The sequence below is a fragment of the Mastomys coucha genome, unplaced genomic scaffold, assembly GCF_008632895.1.
Source record: "Mastomys coucha isolate ucsf_1 unplaced genomic scaffold, UCSF_Mcou_1 pScaffold14, whole genome shotgun sequence".
NCBI lineage: Eukaryota > Metazoa > Chordata > Mammalia > Rodentia > Muridae > Mastomys > Mastomys coucha.
In genome coordinates, this window is record NW_022196896.1 from 28,492,623 (window position 1) to 28,512,796 (window position 20,174).

At 39.8% G+C, this 20,174-nt stretch overlaps 1 protein-coding gene across 1 annotated transcript in view; it reads left to right on the plus strand.

The window, feature by feature from the left end:
* Ca8 (carbonic anhydrase 8) overlaps positions 1–18,484 on the plus strand; it is a 96,499-nt gene extending 78,015 nt beyond the window's left edge. Inside the window, exon 9 of the mRNA XM_031366678.1 lies at positions 17,410–18,484. The gene's annotated coding sequence lies outside the window, so the exon portion shown is untranslated. The remainder of the gene's footprint in view (positions 1–17,409) is intronic.
* The last annotated feature ends 1,690 nt before the right edge of the window (positions 18,485–20,174 follow it).

A 20,174-nucleotide genomic window follows, 5' to 3' on the forward strand; every position in this document is an offset into this window, starting at 1 on the left:
CAGCCGCTGAGCAGCCTGTTCTCTGGGACAGCCGCTGAGCAGCCTGTTCTCTGGGACAGCCGCTGAGCTCTGGGACAGGTTCTGAGCAGCTTGTTCTCTGGGACAGATTTGAGTGTTGAAGACTTGGAACCTTGAAGGCTGCAACCCAGAGCATACACTGAGACAACTTTTGTGAAGAGCAAGTGTTCCAAGATGAAGGAAGAATGGGACGCCGACTTACAGATTGGACCTGACTGTGCCTTGCTTTGTTTTGAAAATGATGCATGATTAGTCAGTAGGTGGCAATGGCAGTTGGAAAAGACCCAACCGAAGGAGAGGATAGACCTACAAGAAGAGGCCCTTTCAGAGCATAGAGGGGAGCAAAGGACTGGTTAGTGGGAGCTTACTAGGCTTTCCTAGTAAGACTGTAACTGGTATTCTCTCTGTGAATATAATTAATGTAAGTGACAATTTTAGTGACATGAGATTATTGCCCTGAGTGTTTGATTCATATCTGGTCCTAGACCAGAGTTGCTTCTGAGTATCTAAACATTCGTCACTGGGCTCTTTGTGTCCTTTGTCTCTCTGTCTTTATCCTACACAGATACAAAAATCTCATGCTGCTACTGAGATTTTGTACATGTTAAATCCTTAATTATTTGATAGAACAATGATATTTACTTTTTCTAAGTTTTAAAGTAGTTACAATTGAGATATTTGTTTTCAAAGGGGAAAATCCTTCAGATTTTTAAATTCTGACTTTGTCCTTTTACGGATGCATCATTATCCTTTTGTCTTGAAATGCATAATATAAATGTAGTCTTAGTTCCACATAAAGTTATATTGGAAAATCAGACTTATGGATGTTTTCTTTTTGTTTGATATAAAATAATACCCTAAGGCACATAATTCACATTTTTATTAAAGTGAAATTATTTGATAGTCAGACTTTGAATTTAATGCATGAATGTTTCATTTAATCTCTTAGAACTAAAGAGTGGGAAAATTCCATGATAGTTGTTCTCTTAAAAATGCTTAAAATAATTCAGATTTATTTCAGCTGTGCTATTTGAAATAACTTTAGTTTTAGAATTAAAATGACAGGTTTTTAAAATGTGCCATTTCTGGACATCTGCAGGGCTTTGATAAAAAGAATTATTATTTCCATAAGGAATCTGAGACCGTTTTATATTAGCATTTGAAAGTATGAGTGAAGGGGCTGGCGAGATGGCTCAGCGGGTAAGTGCACCGACTGCTCTTCCGAAGGTAGCGAGTTCAAATCCCAGCAACCACATGGTGGCTCACAACCACCCCATCATGAGATCTGATGCCCTCTTCTGGTGTGTCTAAAGACAGCTACAGTGTACTTATGTATAATAATAAGTAAATCTTTAAAAAAAAAAAAAAAGAAAGTATGAATGAAGACCTACCTACCTGGTAGTTGTTTATCGAATTAGCATGTAATTCACCAAGGTGCTAGGAATGCTTTGGTTCAGCAGTGATGGCTCACATTTCAGGGAGACCACTGCTACTATGAGGTCCATTATTCATTGAAGTTTTTATTTGTGTGTGTGTGTGAGTGCATGCTGCATATGTGCAGGTGCCCATGGAGGCCCACAGAGGGCTTCAGATTCTTTGGAACTGGCATCATAGGAGGTTGTGAGCATTCTGGCGTGTGAGCTGGAAACCAAACCCGGGTCCTCTGCAAGCAGGCAGCTAATTGCTGTAGCTTAATTATTCTTTGAATTTTTAAAAATTGGGCTTAGGAAAACCAAATCTTAGTAACAGCAGTAAATAATAAGACCAGGTTTGGGGTCCAGTTTACACATCATGCCTGATATCGTAATATAAATAGTTATATGGCTTCTGGAAAATAGTTATATGGCTTTTTTATTTAGTGTTGGCCCAATTTAAAAGCCACTTGGACTGGTCACAGAGTAGATCACCCAGATTCAAATATCATTAATCCATGTTTCCACTAATGGCAATATATCACAATGATTTATTTTCTGCAAGCACCAATTTATACATGTTTCTTTCTCCCATTAAATGTTCTTTCTATTATTAAAACAGCAACAATAAACTGAAAAAGAAGGAAGACCAGCAAACATCCCAGAATAATCCTTTTGTGAATTGCTGCCATTTTTTCTTTCTTTCTTTTTTTTTTTTTTTTTTTTTTTTTTTTTTTTTTTGGTCTTTGAGCCATCCTTGATTATGTTGAAAATTTCCCAAAAAATGTGCTTTTGCAGTTAATGGTTTTGTCTTCTGAACTTTGATAAGGCAATATCCAGCATTGGTTTCACATCTGTTTTCTTCTGTAACCAGAAGGGATTCTAGGCTAGAAAAGCACAAGTCCTTATAGGACAGGGAAGACCATGTGTGGAAGGGAAGGAGAGTCTTAGGGTTGCAGCCAACCTGTTATCCGTCTAGGATGAAGGAGAAGATGAAAGCCATTTCAGTCAGCAGCACTTGCCTCAAACCATGTAAGTTGGTGTCCGGGATCAGCTCAAACCATGCAGCATGGTGTCCGGGGCCAGCTCAAACCATGTAACATGGTGTCTGGGGCCAGCTCAAACCATGTAACATGGTGTCCGGGATCAGCTCAAACCATGCAGCATGGTGTCCGGGGCCAGCTCAAACCATGTAGCATGGTGTCCGGGGCCAGCTCAAACCATGCAGCATGGTGTCCGGGGCCAGCTCAAACCATGTAGCATGGTGTCCGGGGTCAGCTCAAACCATGCAGCATGGTGTCCGGGATCAGCTCAAACCATGTAACATGGTGTCCGGGATCAGCTCAAACCACGTAACATGGTGTCCGGGACCAGCTCAAACCACGTAGCATGGTGTCCGGGACCAGCTCAAACCACGTAGCATGGTGTCCGGGGCCAGCTCAAACCATGTAACATGGTGTCCGGGATCAGCTCAAACCATGCAGCATGGTGTCCGGGGCCAGCTCAAACCATGCAGCATGGTGTCCGGGATCAGGTCAAACCATGTAACATGGTGTCCGGGATCAGCTCAAACCATGTAACATGGTGTCCGGGCTCAGCTCAAACCATGTAACATGGTGTCCGGGGCCAGCATAGCTCCACAGGTAGGGCTGTTTTCTGTTTACTGGATCTAACAGAATTCTCTCAAAGCTTTCAGAATGATTTCAGTAATCTAAGTCAAGATCTGGGTCAGAAATATGTTCTAGCCTTAAGATCTAAATCACAAATGTGCCCTCATTTTTGGATTGTAGTTGGTTCCAGATGTAGTCAGGTTGACAACCAGGAAGAGCCATCACATGCCTAAACTCCAGGGATGCCTAAAGCATCTCTTAGGTTTTGATTCTATGATATAAAATGATTCTTAGCTTGAGGGTGGAGATATCAAAGCTGCATGGGCTCTCTTCTGAATTAATGCAATAGGCAAGGAATTCCTGTCTTGAAATGTCTCTTTACCTTTTTATCTCTTTAGAAATGTTAATAATTTACTGTGTATAAAAATTCTGAAGAGATTTAATTTTTTTTCTTATCTGACAATTTAAAAAGCCATTTGATAAGAAGAAAAGAAAAGATTCTTGCACCCAGAAATGGCTCTAAGCTGGGCGGCAGTGGCGCACGCCTTTAATCCCAGTGTGTGGGAGGCAGAGGCAGGTGGATTTCTGAGTTCGAGGCCAGTCTGGTCTACAGAGTGAGTTCCAGGACAGCCAGGGCTACACAGAGAAACCCTGTCTCGGAAAACCAAAAAAAGGAAAAGAAATGGTTCTAAATAGGCATCTAAGAGGACATATATCAGCCAAGGAAAGAATTTACTTCTAGGAGCTGTAAAGCAGCCTTGCCCTATAGATAAGAGGGTTGGTCCTTAGAGTATGCTTTCGTGCTACTGTGGATTAGAATCCTCCCAGGTCCTTCCTGTTCAGTGCTGATGGGAACCTGGCTGCACTAGGCCATCTCCAGCAGAGCCATTGGGTGCCTTTGACTCCTGGGCTTGTGTAATGAATGCTCTTCTCTCTTAACTTTCTGCCATGGCCAAGGAGAGAAGAGGCCGGAGGGAAGTAAGCAGGGGCTCAAGCTAGTGGGGTTTTGCAGTAAGTCTCTAGCTAGAAAAGGAAAAAGCCAAAAATATAATTTCAGGAAATTGCCACAAGTGCTAGAAATGAGTGCAGAATCCCTCACAAATAACATGCTCCTTGATCAGGATTTTAAGAGGATCTTTTCTCTTGGCTCCTGCATGCATCTGTAGCACAGGGCACTATGGAAGCACAACCATAGAGAAAGTAACTCCACACTAGCATTCCATTCCGATCAAATCGCTAAGGGAAAATATAATCAAGGTAGGATTAGTAATTTGCTTGAAATTTTCTTAGTTAGAAAAACCCAGAGAATTTGCTAGAAAGTCAGGTGGACTATATGCAACTGAGCCTCCTGAGTAAGCTGATGACTATAGGAATTTCATTGCTAAGCCGTTTTCCCTTTTAGGATCACCCCCGCCCCAGCCTGAAACCCCAGGAACTCACCATCGGGCAGTCCTCAGTATTCTACTGGCTTCTGACAATTTGAATACAGATTTGAGGGGCCACAGTTTTCCTCCATGAAGTCTTTCCTAAGTAATGCATTACTAGCCTAGGCATTATTAGCCTTTCTCTATTTACTGGAGTGTAGACCTACATTCATTTAACTTGTAGTTAATTTGGTCTTCTCATAGTGTCTTGTTATTCTCCACTAAAGTGTGAATTCATATGTGCTGGAATTAAGTCCGTGTGTAAAGTGTTCCGTCAGCTTGGTTTTCTCTATGTAAGACTTCTAAGAGCATTTACTATGTCAAGGTACAAGGCAATCTGGTATAGGATACACCTCTGCACGGGTTTAACCTGAGAGCAGTAGCAGCTTGCTGATTGGTAAGCGCGAGGGAATCTAAAGCATTCTATGTGGCTCTAGAAGACCCCCAGTGGTGAGGATCAGCACAACTAGCACATGTAGGGACCAGAGACCTTCTGGTTCCTCCTGTCTCTAGGAGAGGAAGGGCAGATCCAGGGTGTCCTCTTTTCATTTACGTGTGCTAAGGGGCTCTGTAGACTCTTGACTGTATTCCTTCCTACAGGCATGGGTCTCTGCTGGCTGATGTTCAAAGGTGGGCCACGTGGGACCCTGGCTTTCTCACCTAACCCCATAGTTCTAATTCATCACTCATGTCTGCATATTTGCCCCCCGATAGCTTCCAAAGCTGTATAGTGTCTCCGTATCTGTCATCACTGCCTGCAAAGACAGCATCAGATTATGCAAAACTGGTGTACGCATTCTCCATAAACCTGCTAAGGAAAGACACAGATAATAGCACCCAAACTCACTCATCAGCTCCAGTCAGTTGGCAGGAGCTGTGTGGAGAGCGGTAAAGATTTTGAATTCCTAGGACAAAACGGCAACCAACAAATTGGGAAAAGATCTTTGCCAACCCTATATCTGATAGAGGGCTAATATCCAATGTATACAAAGAACTCAAGAAGTTAGACTCCAGAGAACCAAATAATTCTATTAAAAATGGGGTACAGAGCTAAACAAAGAATTCTCAACTGATGGACACCGAATGGCTGAGAAGCACCTAAAGAAGTGTTCAACATCCTTAGTCATCAGGCAAATGCAAATCAAAACAACCCTGAGATTCCACCTCACACCAGTCAGATTGGCTAGGATAAAAAGCTCAGGTGACAGCAGATGCTGGAGAGGTTGTGGAGAAAGAGGAACATTACTTGATTGCTGGTGGGATGCAAACTGGTACAACCACTCTGCAAATCAGTTTGGCGGTTCCTCCAGAAATGAGACATAGTTCTACCAGAGGACCCAGCTATACTACTCCTGGGCATATACCCAAAAGATGCTCCAACATGCAATAAGGACACATGCTCCACTATGTTCATAGCAGTCTTATTTATAAGAGCCAGAACCTGGAAACAACCCAGATGTCCCTCAACAGAGGAATGGATACAGAAATTGTGGTACATCTACACAATGGAGTACTACTCAGCTATTAAAAACAATGAATTTATGAAATTCTTAGGAAAATGGATGGATCTGGAGAATATCATCCTGAGTGAGGTAACCCAATCACAAAAGAACACACATGGTATGCACTCTCTGATAAGTGGTTATTAGCCCAGAAGTTTGAAATACAGGAAGAACAACCCACAAACCACAAAAAACTCAAGAAGAAGGTAGACCAAAAGGTGGACATTTCATTCCTTCTTAAAAGGGGGAACCAAATACCCATGGAAGGAGCTTCAGAGATTAACTACGGAGCAGAAACTGAAGGAAGGACAAGCCAGCGTAAATATAGCTATCTCCTGGGAGGCTCTGACAGTACCTGACTAATGCAGATGTGGAGGCTCGCAGCCATACATTGAACTGAGTACATGGTCCCCGGTAGAGGAGTTAGAGAAAGGACCTATGGAGCTGAGGGGTTTGCAGCCCCTTAGGATGAACAACAATATAAACTAACTAGTACCCTCAGAGCTTCCAGGGTCTCAACCACCAACCAAATACTGCACATGGTGGGTCCGATTGTTCTGGCAGCATGTGTATAGTAGAGGATTGCAAATTCGGTCATCAATTGGAGGAAAGGACCTCGGCCCTGTGAAGGTTCTGTGCCCCAGTGTAGGGAAATGCCAGGGCCAATAAGTGGGAGAGGGTGGGGTGGCACGCATGGGGAGGGAGGAGGCAACAGGGGTTTGTTCTTGTTGTTTTTGTTTGTTTGTTTGTTTGTTTGTTGGAGGGGAAACTGGGAAAGGAGAAATTTACATGTAAATAAAGAATATCTAATAATAATAATAAAAAAAAGATTTTGAATTCCCCTATGAGCACAGTGGGTAAGAGTATTGGGACTGACTGACAATGCTTACCAGTGGCAGGGGTGGTTTCCTGTCTTTTTTTTTTTTTTTTTTTGCAGCTCATAATTAAAGGTAATATTATTAACATGTGGCTTTAGAGTTCTAGCTGTTAACTATGGAATCTTTTGAAACGAGCTTTGGAGAATTGGTTTGCGTTAGCCAGTATTATGTTGCCTGATATTAACCATTACTGAAGAAGTAGAGAAACGGGTCAAAGTGGATGGATCCCCTGACTTACTTTGTCAGTACTTTTTTTTTTTTATCTCATTTATGTACAGATTAAGGTCCAGGTTAAGGGCACTAACCCCTATCCGGCCAGTGTTCCACTTTCTAATACTATATAGCATACTGCTTACATGCAGGAAGTACCTGAGAAACCTGCAGTCTCAGGGATGGGGGCACTGCTCAGCCTTTATAGGCTGTGCCTCAGAGTAAAAGAGAAATGTCATTGCATCAGCAAGGAAAGAATGGGAGCCTTGTAGGGAGAGGGATTCATTCTGATTCCTCTGTATGGGGTGGAAGTCCTCTTCTGAAGGGGAAAGGCTTAGTAAGTTTGTTTACTTGGGCCTCTCTGGCGAAATCCCAAGAGTGAGATAGCTTTGGAGACGTTGAGCCAACCTCAGGATAAGGTGACAGAAGACAGTGCCTGGGCTTGTCCTTGTCCTTGGATACAGAACCATCCCTTCCTCCCAACATGAGGAAGGGACTGCTTAGGTTTGTAGTCTCTTTCAGGATTGTACCAATCCCAGTCACATGGCCTCTGCCTCCATGACCTAACCTCCCCTTGCAGACTCTACTTCCAAATACCAACCCTGTAAGAAGTGGGAGAACAGAAACATTTAGACCATTCAAATATACATAGAAGAAATCTTGTAAGAGGACAGGGGATGCTGACATGAGCCTCCCAAGGCTAAGAGGCCATCTAATTTAGTGGAAATATGAACAGAGAGAAATGATTGCTTTTGTTTTTTTTTGTTTTTTTTGTTTTGTTTTGTTTTGTTTTGTTTTTTCGAGACAGGGTTTCTCTGTGTAGCCCTGGCTGTCCTGGAACTCACTCTGTAGACCAGGCTGGCCTCGAACTCAGAAATCCACCTGCCTCTGCCTCCCAAGTGCTGAGATTAAAGGCGTGAGCCACCACCGCCCAGCTATGATTGCTTTTAACTATAAATTTTAGAGGTTCTTATTGTTATCTTTGTTTAAATGGTAAATACATAAAGGTCTGCTTAATTTTCTAATTATTTTAATTTTACTTAAGCATCCATGTTAATTGTTTTCATAACAGACCTTCAACAATCTAATCCCAGTACTTTTGGAAGAATCTGAAATATTTCTGAAGATTATATAGAGATTTCCCTTGTTGAGAATATATCACTATATCCCAGCTTCTCAGATGAAATTGCTGAGACCATAAAGCCGCGACACCTTCAGATGGCTTTAGTTTCCATTCCCAGGCATTACAACAAGCCCTGTGCATAGTCTGTGTTCTGACCATCCTTGCCGTTCTGAGTTCCCTTCGTTCATTCTGTGGTGCGCTTCAGAAGAACGCAAGGTCTTCAGTGCTTGTCTATGGAATATACAATACTTTCAGAAGCTTCAAGGAGTATGGGACCGAACTGGATCTCAAGACACTCTGTAGACTTTTTGCCTGACTAGAGGTCCTTAACTAAATGATTCCAAATGGCTACTCCTCATATGTAGAAAGAAAAGTGATCTAAAGGGTCCACCTTCATGAAGTACTGTGCCTACTGCTCCGTGCTCGGATGCCTGCCTTTTCATGGTGTTCCTCATATTCTCGGCTAATATATATATTTCTGATGAACACTAATGGTTGTATTTTCAATGTTCTCAGATTTGCGTGGTCCTCCTGCTCACAGCTGATGATTCCTACACCTTTGTGCTGCAGGAAAACAACAGTGAGCTTTCTGCAGGCCTGCAAGTTCATTCTGAGTTTTCAAGAGGGCAGCTATGCCTCATTAATGTCATATTTTTTAAATATCAGTAGTTTTTTTTTTTTTTACAGAAGAGTGATTATAATTAGCGGATCACAGTAAAGAAATCATTGTAATGCTAAAGAAAAGAAATAAGAATAAAAATGTTGCTAACATCACAATTACTCATTTGTGGCACATTTTGGCACCTGAATATTTACATAGGAAATAAGGTGAAAACCCACCCTTACTTATAATGAGACACAGTGCAATCAAACCCTTTCTCATAATAGCTGCCCAAATCCCAATTCAATTTAATTTCCTTGACTCTGATTTCTGGACTAAAAGAATTAAGCTTGAACTATTGAAAAATGATGTATATGCGCTTTCAATTAAGAAGTAATTAGACACTCAATCACCCTTCCAACACACCAGGGAGTGAGGAGGAGGAAGAGAAATGTGACTCACTGTCCTGTATAAAATGGCTTTGTTAATTAGTGTAGTGCTAATTGAGATTGAGAGACTGTCACACTATATCACATAGGTTTACTTCTGAATAATTTTAAAAGCTAAATTGAGTGTTCCATAACTTCAGTGCAGAATGAGGTGGAGATTCTTAGTGAGGTTTACCCTACCGAGTGGGTAATCTACATAAATGCTCTCGAGTGGTGGCTGCAGATGCTATGCTGTACAGCATCTCACGTAATGCTCCCAGCACTCTCTAAGATATGTACTCTGACCTTTATTTTAGAGAGAAAGAAACTGAGGCAGAGAAGTGATGAGTAGTTTGCTTAAGGTCACAGCCAGCACAGCCATTCAGGTCCCTGTGGGATTAACTGACAGTGAGCTATTAACTGACTGAGCTATTATTGAATGACACCCGTGGATCTCTGCTCACTCTTCCCTTTTAGATAATTCCCTGGAAGAGAGATTATCTGAGTGTGTGGGGAGAATGCATGTTTTCACTTGATGGGGCAAGTTGCTAATTCCTCTGCGGGCTCATTAAGTCACATATGCCTGCCATGTGAATATTTTATAGAATGAGGTTTTGCCATCCAGTCAGCCTCCCACCCTTGCTTTATCTCCTTTCCCTCCCTAGCCTGTGCTATAACAAGCTAACCACTGAGCTATTTCTTTGCTTCTGCTTCCATGACTCCAAATACAATTGATAGACATACATGGTTAAAAATTCAAGCAACCACATCATTAGATGGCACACATCTCTGGAACTCTACTGCCAGTAACAGCTGTCATGGCCAGCCCCAAGTGTCCTGGCATGGCCAGAGGCCATGTATGTGACATAGCATGTGCTTAGTGTGGCTGTGACAGAGTTACTGATTATTTTCCCCTCATTTTAAGAAAGCTGCAGCCAAGTGTCTCAGAGGTGGTGGGGAGGCGACAATGAGAAAGCAGAATCTAAATGTTTGCAAGTTGTTCTGCACTATAAGTATGGAAGAAATATTACATGTGTACATGTGATCTATGTATGCATGTCATGTTCTATATGGAAAAGTTCTGTGTATGTCATTTGTCTGCTGGATTGGTGATATGTCTTTTTCTCATTGAATCGCTATATGTCACACATTTAAGTGTTTACTAAGTGTAGTTTTTTTTAATTTTTAAAGAACCTTGCAAGTGAACCTGCATCCTTGGGAGAGTGGCAAGTGCTTTTAGCTACAAAACCATCTCTCCTTCCCCAGTACATAACTTTTAAGCGTGTTCTAAAATGTATTTACACCTGGGTAACTTCCAGTGTTCTTCCATATTCAACTATACGGTGGCCTAGTGACTAATTTTGTTAATGAATTACCAGAGTTCTATTTTAACTCAGAAAAATTACTGTCCCCAAGAGCTGTGTCAATTCATGTTCCAGCTAGCCACATGTCCAGCTGTGGTTCCTCTTCACGTTCACCAGTATGGAGTCCGTAGGAAGTTCTCATTGTTGCCAGTGTGCACACAGATGATGCTCACATTACAGAGTCCTGCGGTCCTTGGCTCCCCCATACTGTTCTGTCATTCTGTCTAGTGCTAAGCACCAAACATAGAGCTTGTGACATCAGTGTACATGAGGTCCCTTACCAGTATCGTCTAGCTGTTCTCACAACCTTAAAATTTCCAGATAAACTATAGAATCATTTTATTAGAAGACTAGGAGTAAAAAAAGAGAGTAACAAAATATGAGAAAACAGAAGGAAGAAAACAACCAGAGTGTAGGACTTGTGGCATGTCACTTGTGGTTTTTTTCTTTATTATTGAGGAACAAAGGGTAGATATTTGTTCAGTACCATCACTATAATTTTTATGTCATGCATATTTTTAAGACTATGTTTTATATATTTTGTTCATTCATTGTGGGTACTATGGTGGTATATTTGGGCAAAACCCACAGTACAGTGAATGCAGTGATGGTGAACAAGCCTCTCTTTTGTCTCCCAACTTGGGCAAATTATCAGTAGTCATTTAGCTTTCATAAATGAAGTGGAGACATCAAGTGGTTTAAGTTCCTAGAGCTGTTTGAGGACTAAGGACTAAAGCTGTTTGGGGGCTTAAAAGGCAACATTAAGTAGATCAGCATTCGTGAAGCGTGAGTACCCACTGTACCATGATGATTGTTACGGTCACTAGACTCTTTTCCCATTTTGTCTTCATATTGATTAATGTTTTGTGGAAAACATAATTTGTTAGGTTGTCCCCTCTTTTCTAATGATCTTTTTTCATTTAGTGCCTAATAAGTCCAGCGGCTTTTTTTATTTTTATTTTTTGAGTTGTCTAGTTAAATCATAGTAGTGGTATTTGTCAATTGTGATAACTTTATGTATTTCTAATTTGAATCATTCTTACTCAGTTGCACCAATGGGTACTCTATAGAATGTTACCTCATTGCTGTGGTGTCTGCTCTCCTTATTTCTGATGTACTTGTATCTCTAAACCCAGAGGCTTGTTTTCCAGTATCTTTCCTTGGAGTATTCAAAAGATTACCACTCCTGACCTTCTCTTCTTTGATATTTCTTTGCTTTCCTTTCTGTAATTAAGTAGCTATGGGAAAGTCAGATAGCTAAGTGCCATTGCTTACAGTAGACACACATTGAGTTTCAGTCTTTTTCTTTTAGGTGCTACTGCTCTGAGCTCCCTGAAGTAGGTTTTAGGCTAGAGCTGAGGCAGGTGGGTACAGCTAAGTTCACATAAAAGGAACTTGTGCAATCCTCTCAAGGATGTGCTCCTAGTGCCAGGGAAAATGGCCGCTTAAAAAGGGTTCTCATTCTTAGCACATCACTATTTCTTTTTAGATTTTTAAGTTAAAGCATTTTTTAGATTTATTTACTTTGTGTGTGGGAGTGTTTTGCCTACTTATATGTGTATATACTACATGTGTGCCTGGTGCTCATGTATGTGTGTGTGTGCTATGAACGTGCCTGGTACTCCATGTATGTGTGTACTTCATGTGTGCCTGGTGCTCATGTATGTGTGTGTACTAGGGGTGTGACTGGTACTTTTGGTGTTGGAGGAGGAATTTGGATTCCTTGAAATGACTTTTGGAGTGGTTTTTTGAGCCACTGTGTTCTAGGTCCTCTCAAGAGCAGGTGCTTTTAGCTGCTAACCATCACTGCCCTTAATCACCATTTCTTAAAAGTTCCCGCCTTGGAGAGTTGATTTTGAATTGTTGTTCTAAAAAGGGAGACTTTCGTAGATAGTCACTTAGCTGAGTCAGACCTCTTGCCCCTGAAGGCAACCTCTGACCTTTGGCAGCCTCTGAGGGGCAGGATGTGCGCACACGTGTGATTGTATTGTTCATAGATTTTCAGGAAACTCCCTAAAGGGATCTGAATTGTCCTCATTCCCTGGGGTCTCTTAGTAAAAGACAAATTAAACTTCAAAATAGGCATGTGAAAGATAACATCTGTTGTAATTATATTGAAAGAATTGATGATTAACAGACTTTAGAATGTGGTCATACTTCAGATCATTATTGTGAATAATAATCATTGAAGAACAGAAAATTCTCTACATTTTAGTTTTTTCTGTTTGCATTTAGACAAGAGGGTATTTGGAGGACGTCCCAAAGCAGAGAATGCAAGCCTGATTACCTCTGTTTATTTGTCATTTCTTTAGATTCTTTTATTGAACAGATTCATGTTCTGATGACCTGATGATATGGTTATCAGAAAGAATTTAGAAAATACACAGAATGCATCAAAGGGAATATTTGTCACAAATAATGATCACTGATTGAGCATTGACAATTTTCTTTTTACCATGAATTACATTAAAATAACAGAAAAGAGGATTTCTTTAAGTTTACAAACTCACAAGGATGAGAAAGCAAGAGCAAAGACACAGGCACTCTAGAGGCAGGAAGCCATAGTGTCGTAGTGATGGGGCATGGTGATGGAGTTAACAGAGGTTGTTGTGATGGGCTCAGAGGCCTAGGAATTTGCCACAGATGCCTCTGGACCTTGGAGGGCAAAGAAGCTAGTGGTAGCTGTGTTAGTTGAAAGGCATTTGAGAGGCGGTTATACCTTAAAATTACCTTTTAAGGCCTGGAAGATGCCTGGAAATACTGACCCTGTGGAGAGAGTGGTCAAGAGCTGACGATAAGGAACTTGGCTGCATCACTAAAGCAAGGTGGAGGAGCGAGTTCCTGAAAACTCAGAGCGTCTAGTTTCTTCCTCTCTGCCCCGGCTCTGGTGCGGTGGCTCTGGTGCGGTGGCTCTGGTGCGGTGGCTCTGGTGCGGTGGCTCTGGTGCGGTGGCTCTGGTGCGGTGGCTCTGGTGCGGTGGCTCTGGTGCGGTGGCTCTGGTGCGGTGGCTCTGGTGCGGTGTCCGGTACAGCTGCTCAGCTGACCAACCAGGCGCATGCCCAGGATAATAGTGGAGTGAAATCGGAGACAGAAGTCAGTCAGTGCAAATGTGAATGAGTTGGATATGAGGTTCTGGAAAAGTTTCCACAGCGATGTAAATGCAGAGACAGGGGGTTCACTGTAAAGCTTGGCAGGCCTCTCACGGAGACCTACCTAGTCAGCCTCACAGTGCTGGGATTAAAGATGCACTCACTCAGCCACAAGATGTGCTTTAACCTCTTGAAGCCAGTAGGACAATTAGTAGCTAGCATTGAATTCAATTAATTATGAAAAAAATCATTCAACTTAGAGAAAGCAACATACAGGGCCAAAAAAAAAATATATAATGAAACACATAGTTTCATTCTGAATGATATTTATCATTACTATACTATAAAATAATCGATTCAACCAAAATTTTAGTATAAATATATTTGCAAGGTGGGATGTGGTATGGATTTATGTACTTGTCTCCTGTGGTGTGCCTTTTTTGATGAGGGGTTGGTGGGAGACTGACTAGAGGAAAGAGCTTCAAGTCTTCCTTTGCCATTGGGAAAGTCAAAAGGTAATATTTAAGCAGATTGGATGGTGAACTTAGAGGATCATGATACGGAATGTTCATAAAAATCTTTCCATGGAATAAACTCATTAGAAAGTTGCTGACATATGAGACCGAGAACAGGGTGTCTTCATAGCAAACACTTTTACTTATTTAATTGTTTAAATGGCCTAAATATAATTTTGATATGAATAAAAAAGTTAAATAGGAACACCTGCTGCATAAGCATAAAAAGTATGGTGAAAATGACAGCAGCAGGTGTTCCTACTTAACTTTTTTATTTGTATCAAAATTATATTTAGGCCATTTAAACAATTAAATAGGTAAAAGTGCACACACATACACATGGTCCACTCTTTTTGGAGCATTTGCTTTGGGTCAGGTAACATGGTGGGTACTTTTGAAATGGCCCAGATGAGACTCATCATATTTTCATCCCTTTAGAATGCTCTCTGAAATATAGAACATTTCAAACATCTACTATCATGTTGGAAAATAATGAGCCATGTTTCACATTTATTTTGGTGCACAGATCATCAGGTGAGATGTTGTTGAAGCACCTGACATGATCACTGGTAGGTGGACTTCCAGGCCAGGGGCAGTGTATGTAACACATTGTTCCCTGGCAGAATTCCATTCTCATAAACCATGCAAGGCAAGAATTGTGATCTTAGGTCTCAGAGGGTGCCAGAGATCAGCATGGAGTGCCTTAGTTGCTGAGTTCCTCATTAAGAAAGGGTCTCACTGCTTGCAACTGACTCATTGATCATGTGAGGCTGACTGGCTGAAGAACTCAAGGGATCACCTGTCTCTGCACCCCAGTGCTGCTTGATTAGTGCACACTACCAAAGTTGGGATTTTTACGGGGTTCTGAGAATCAACTCATAAACCCCATGCTTGCAAAATAAGCTCTTTACCAAATGAACTATGTTCTCAGTACCTAGAAGGTATCATTTTACTTGTTGGAAAAATACAGATAATGAAAATCTTCACAAAAACAAAAGAATGGCAGCTTCTTCTATGGGCTAGTTTTAGCAGAGTAAGCATCCTAACTTACCAGCACATCACATACCAAGATAAATTAGAATTTTGTAGGCATTTGCTGAGAATCTCTCAATCACGCCCCTGGAGCTTCAGAAACTAACAGGGTACCAGAAAGCACGTGAGCCTCTGCACTGTGGACATATGTTTGAGGGCATATCACAGGTCAGATCTGAATCACAAACCGATGGAATATTATGGATCCATATTTTGTTAGTTGATGCTTGGGGGTTAAAATTTATTAGAAATTAGGATATTCTTCAAGTAAAGTTTTATGAACTTCAGATATCATCTCTAGACCAGCCTGTCCCTAATGAGCTTTATAATGCTCTGGCCCATGGGGAGATCCCTTAAGTCAGTAAAGATTGTGCCCATCCTGAATATAATGTCCATTTATACATTTACAGTGCAAGTTAGCAAAGATATCCTGGTGGTTTTGAGTTAAAGAACTCTATTACCAGAGTCTCCATGGGGTTTTGGGACATACTGTTTTCCCCAACCAGCTTTTGGTATTGTTAGGAACACATTTTTTGAAAGATTCAATTGTTTCCTTTGCAGAAAATGAATGCATATTCATTAAATTTCTCTGAACTCTGAAATATGCTTCATTGATTTGATTAGCAGTCAGTTTCATGTATTTTAATTTGTAATTCTCATGTTTATTGTTTTTAAAATATGTATCTTGACAATATCTTATTGTACCCTTGAAAAATCAGATTTCTGAGGTTCAATATTATAGATATGATGGGGAAGGAGTCAGAAGATATTGACTAATATTATAAAGTTTAAATTAAGAATGTGTTCAAGAGACTGTCATAGTGACTGATTTTAAAATGATGCATTATTGGGAAATGGAAATAATAGATCTTAAGTGTTCTTCCAACAGAATGACAATAGTAGGAGGTAAGGCATTTACAGTTCAGCTTGATTTACTTGTTTTATAATGTTTGGGCATATAATTCCAAACTATATTTCAAGCAAATAATGTCAAGCTACAGCCTTTAAAAATATTTCAAATTGACATATTAAATTGACACACTAACCATATACTGCATGATGTTCTGAAATAGAGTGTAGAGTGGGTAAGTCCTGTGTTTTGTTGTGTCAGTGTTTACAATTTTAACGGTGGTGGTGGTGGTGGTGGTGGTGGTGGTGAATATTCTTGCACATAAGATTGGCCAGGTAGCTTTGTCACTGTTAGAAATTTCTGGAAATATAATTCTTTCTCAAAAAGCATATTGAATCCTTATCTTTTCTTTTCATTTTGTGGTGCTGAGAGATTGAATAACATACTTGGGAAGTGCTGTACCACTGAGCCATTCCCCATCCTTGAATGGACAGTTATTCTCTGAAGCTATGCCACTGGCACCTGCATAGGAGCATCAGTATCTGCATCCCAGTAAGATGCTGGATTCTAGTCTTAGCTGACATTTTTTCCCCTAAATGAATGTCTTATTTACTTTTCAATTGCTATAACAAAACATCATGGACAAAGCAACTTATAAAAGAAAGTGTTTAATTTGGGGCTCCATGTTGGGGAGCACAGCAGCAGTCAGGCAGGCATGACACTGCAGCAGTAGCTTAGAACCTATACCCTGAGGTACAATGAGGCACAGAAAACTAATTGAGTATAAAAACCTCATAGCCTGTCTCTACATACCTCTTAATCCTTCCCAAATAGTTCTTCCAACTGGAAACCAAGTATTTAAACACATGAGCCTGTGGGGGCCATTCTCATTCAAAGCACGACATTGGGAAACCTGTGGTTTGTTATGTCCCCAAAGTACTGTTAAATGTATTATTCTACACTTAACTATGTAATTACTAGAACCTTTAAAATGCTTTATGACCAGGAAGAAATGGTTACTATCCATTGTATTTATAACACATGAAATTGTTAGTGATTTAAAGCCTTATTTTTATTAAAACTGACATGTTTTTAATTGATAATATAGCTCAAGTATCAATTTAGTTGAAAACATCTGTGACTTTGACATTGTATTCTAATTAAGTTTAGCATAGAAATAAAATTATAGTGTCTTTGTTAGAAAATAGCACAGATAGCAAGCCTGTGAAGATATTTTAAATTTCTGCATGCTCTCATGTTTAATCTCTACTGTCTTTAGCTGGACTTTAGAAGGCTTTGCAGATGCTGTGGAGAGTGCAGATGACCTAACTGCTCTGTTCTCTTTGCCTGCAGGGAGAAGACGGTGACCCTCACAGTCCCTTGACGAGGAGTGCAAGCTCTTGAGTGGCAGCTTCGTTTTAACCCTCAAGCCTGCATTATCTTCCGTTACTGCAGCTTTGGTGGATGTCTGGGACCATTGTCTGTATACGTGCTGTTATGAAATATTAGAAGTAGCTGTTCATTGTAAAGAAAATCAGTGTGTATGCACACACTACAGCTTCTGGAAGTCATACTTTTGCACATACTGCTTGTTGCTTATGTGTAGAAAGAATAAAAGTAGTTTTCAGACTTATTAATATGACTGTATCATATATCAATATGAGATAAGAAAGACACATTCCCAGAACCAAGTCATTTATCTCCTGTCTGTATTAGAAGATATGCTCACTAGTGTATTTCTTGATAATAAAGTAACAGTTCTGATCTACAACAGCTTAGAACATCAAAATACAATATGGAAGGAATCATAAAAATTATCTCGTGTTTTTTTTCCAATAATTGCACCAAATTTAATGTCAAACTGGTTTGTCATGGGAAATAATTCAAACTTAATGCAAAAACACTTTACATATTTTTTTAAAAAAGAATTTAATTGAATCTAATATAGTTATGGCATATCTGAAAGCATGGCTTCTAAGGAGTTAAGAATAGCACAAAAATAAATGGGAAAAAAAGATGAGAACAGCATAGCAGTCACAGCTTTGTTTCCATAATAGAAATATAAATCCATTGGTATACCATGTTAATCTAGTATTGTATACTTTGTAAGTCTTCAAAATACATTATAGATTGGACTTCTGTGGTGAGGTAAGATAAAGGTCATGCCCTTCTTTTCAGTTAAGCTCATCCTAATCATATCTCAGTTCAATGTGACAGAATGGTGCAGACCAGACTGGCCTTAATCTCACAGAGATTTGCCTGAATCTGTTGGAATTGATATGTGCCACTTAGCCCAATCAATATTTTTATGTATGAAGACCCCCTCGAGTGCTAATTGCATCTGATTCAGAATCGAAACATTAGTGTGTGTTTATATGAGTGGATTTGAAAGTTTAATTCATCTACCAATAAAACTGTAAATAGCTATTCTCAAATCTACATTACTTACTTCCATGATGACTGGGAAAGAAAATCCAAAGTTTGCAATGAGCTCTGAGCCTTGTGGAACTGAAGTGAGGGAAGCCATTAACTAGGAATATCGGGGAAAGGCAACAGGCTGAAGTGCTTTTCCATATAAAAGTGTATCTGAGTTGTGGTCACTTGTGACCTTAATGGGGTGCGAGGGGATATTGTCTCAGAAGGTTTGTCAACCAAGACAATCTCAGTATTTACATGAGAAAAGAGTGTGTGTTTGTATGTGTGTGGATGTTTGTATGTGTGTAGGCCACCGGTGCACGTGGAGGTCAGAGAGCAGCTTTCAGGACTTGTTCTCTCTTTTTAACCATGTAGATCCTAGGGACAGGATCAAAAGTTGATCATCAGGCTTGGCAGCAAGTGCCACCACCCACTGAATCATTTTCCTAGGAGTCTTTTCTGTTATTATTCAGTCTATCCAAAGACAGTTATGCTAAATGTTCTAAAGAACTGAAGTTGGATTTTGTTGTTGTTGTTTTTTTCAATTGTGTTTCTGATGTAGTCTGCATTTTCTTTCATTACTTGATGCTTACTGTGGATCTGAACGCTGCTGTTCCCATTATCTTAAGGGGTAAATTAGGTTATTTCATTGACATGTTGAATCCAGTTGTCCCTTAGGCATGTACATATTTGTACATATTTCTGAATTTCCAAGTTTCCTATTCATTTATGATTTCTTTTTGTAGTTAGGCAATATATTTAGTGTGATCTGGATCCTTTACAAGTTATGTAGGCTTTCTTGTGTCTCATGGAGAATGGTCTGGAGATGCTGGACACAGATGCTTGTTTTCCATTGTGTAGTGTCCTCTATACATGCTTACTTATTCTAGTTGACTTACATATTTGGTTAACTTTTCTATTTCCTTGTCAATCCTCTGCTTATTATTGAAAGTAAATATTGAAGTCTTTACTACTGTTAAATTATTTATTCTTTTATTATTTTATTTGTGCATTTTAGAACTCTGTTGTTAAAGGTGTACATATTTATAACTTTAATTACTGTTAAATTGTTCCTATTTGAGTTTACATTCTTAGTGTTCTAAGAATATATATCAGAAACTAGAATATATATATATATATTGTGTATATATACACACATTCATATATTAGTTACTGAGAATTTATTTTAGATTTATGCCAAGTTGAATATTATGATTTACTTACTTATTCCAAAATAGCACCATGCCTTCCCTTTTTGTGCTATAATTGTCATATATATGTATATGTATGTATGCATGTATGTATATATATATGTATATATATGCTATCCTTGTCATATGACCATAGATATTATCTTACATCATTTATAGATGTATCAACAATATATTTTAGAATTATTATCTGTATGGTTAGCATACTGAAGAATCTGAGAAAGGAGAGTAAATACATGTTCAGAGTTTCTTAGTCTTGTGTTTGTCAATCTCCTTATGTTCATTCATCCCAGGGATTCAAGTTACTGACTATGTCATTTTCTCCCTCTAGTTTGGCTTTGTTCCCATCTGCCTTTGTGCTGTTATTGTCAAGAGTGTTGTGTATGTGTTATTGGTCTAATCGTACAATAATACAGTGTTGTCTTATATAGTTGTCTTTTAAGTGATGATATAAGTAAGAAATGCCCATTTAGCACTCCTTTATAGTGACCT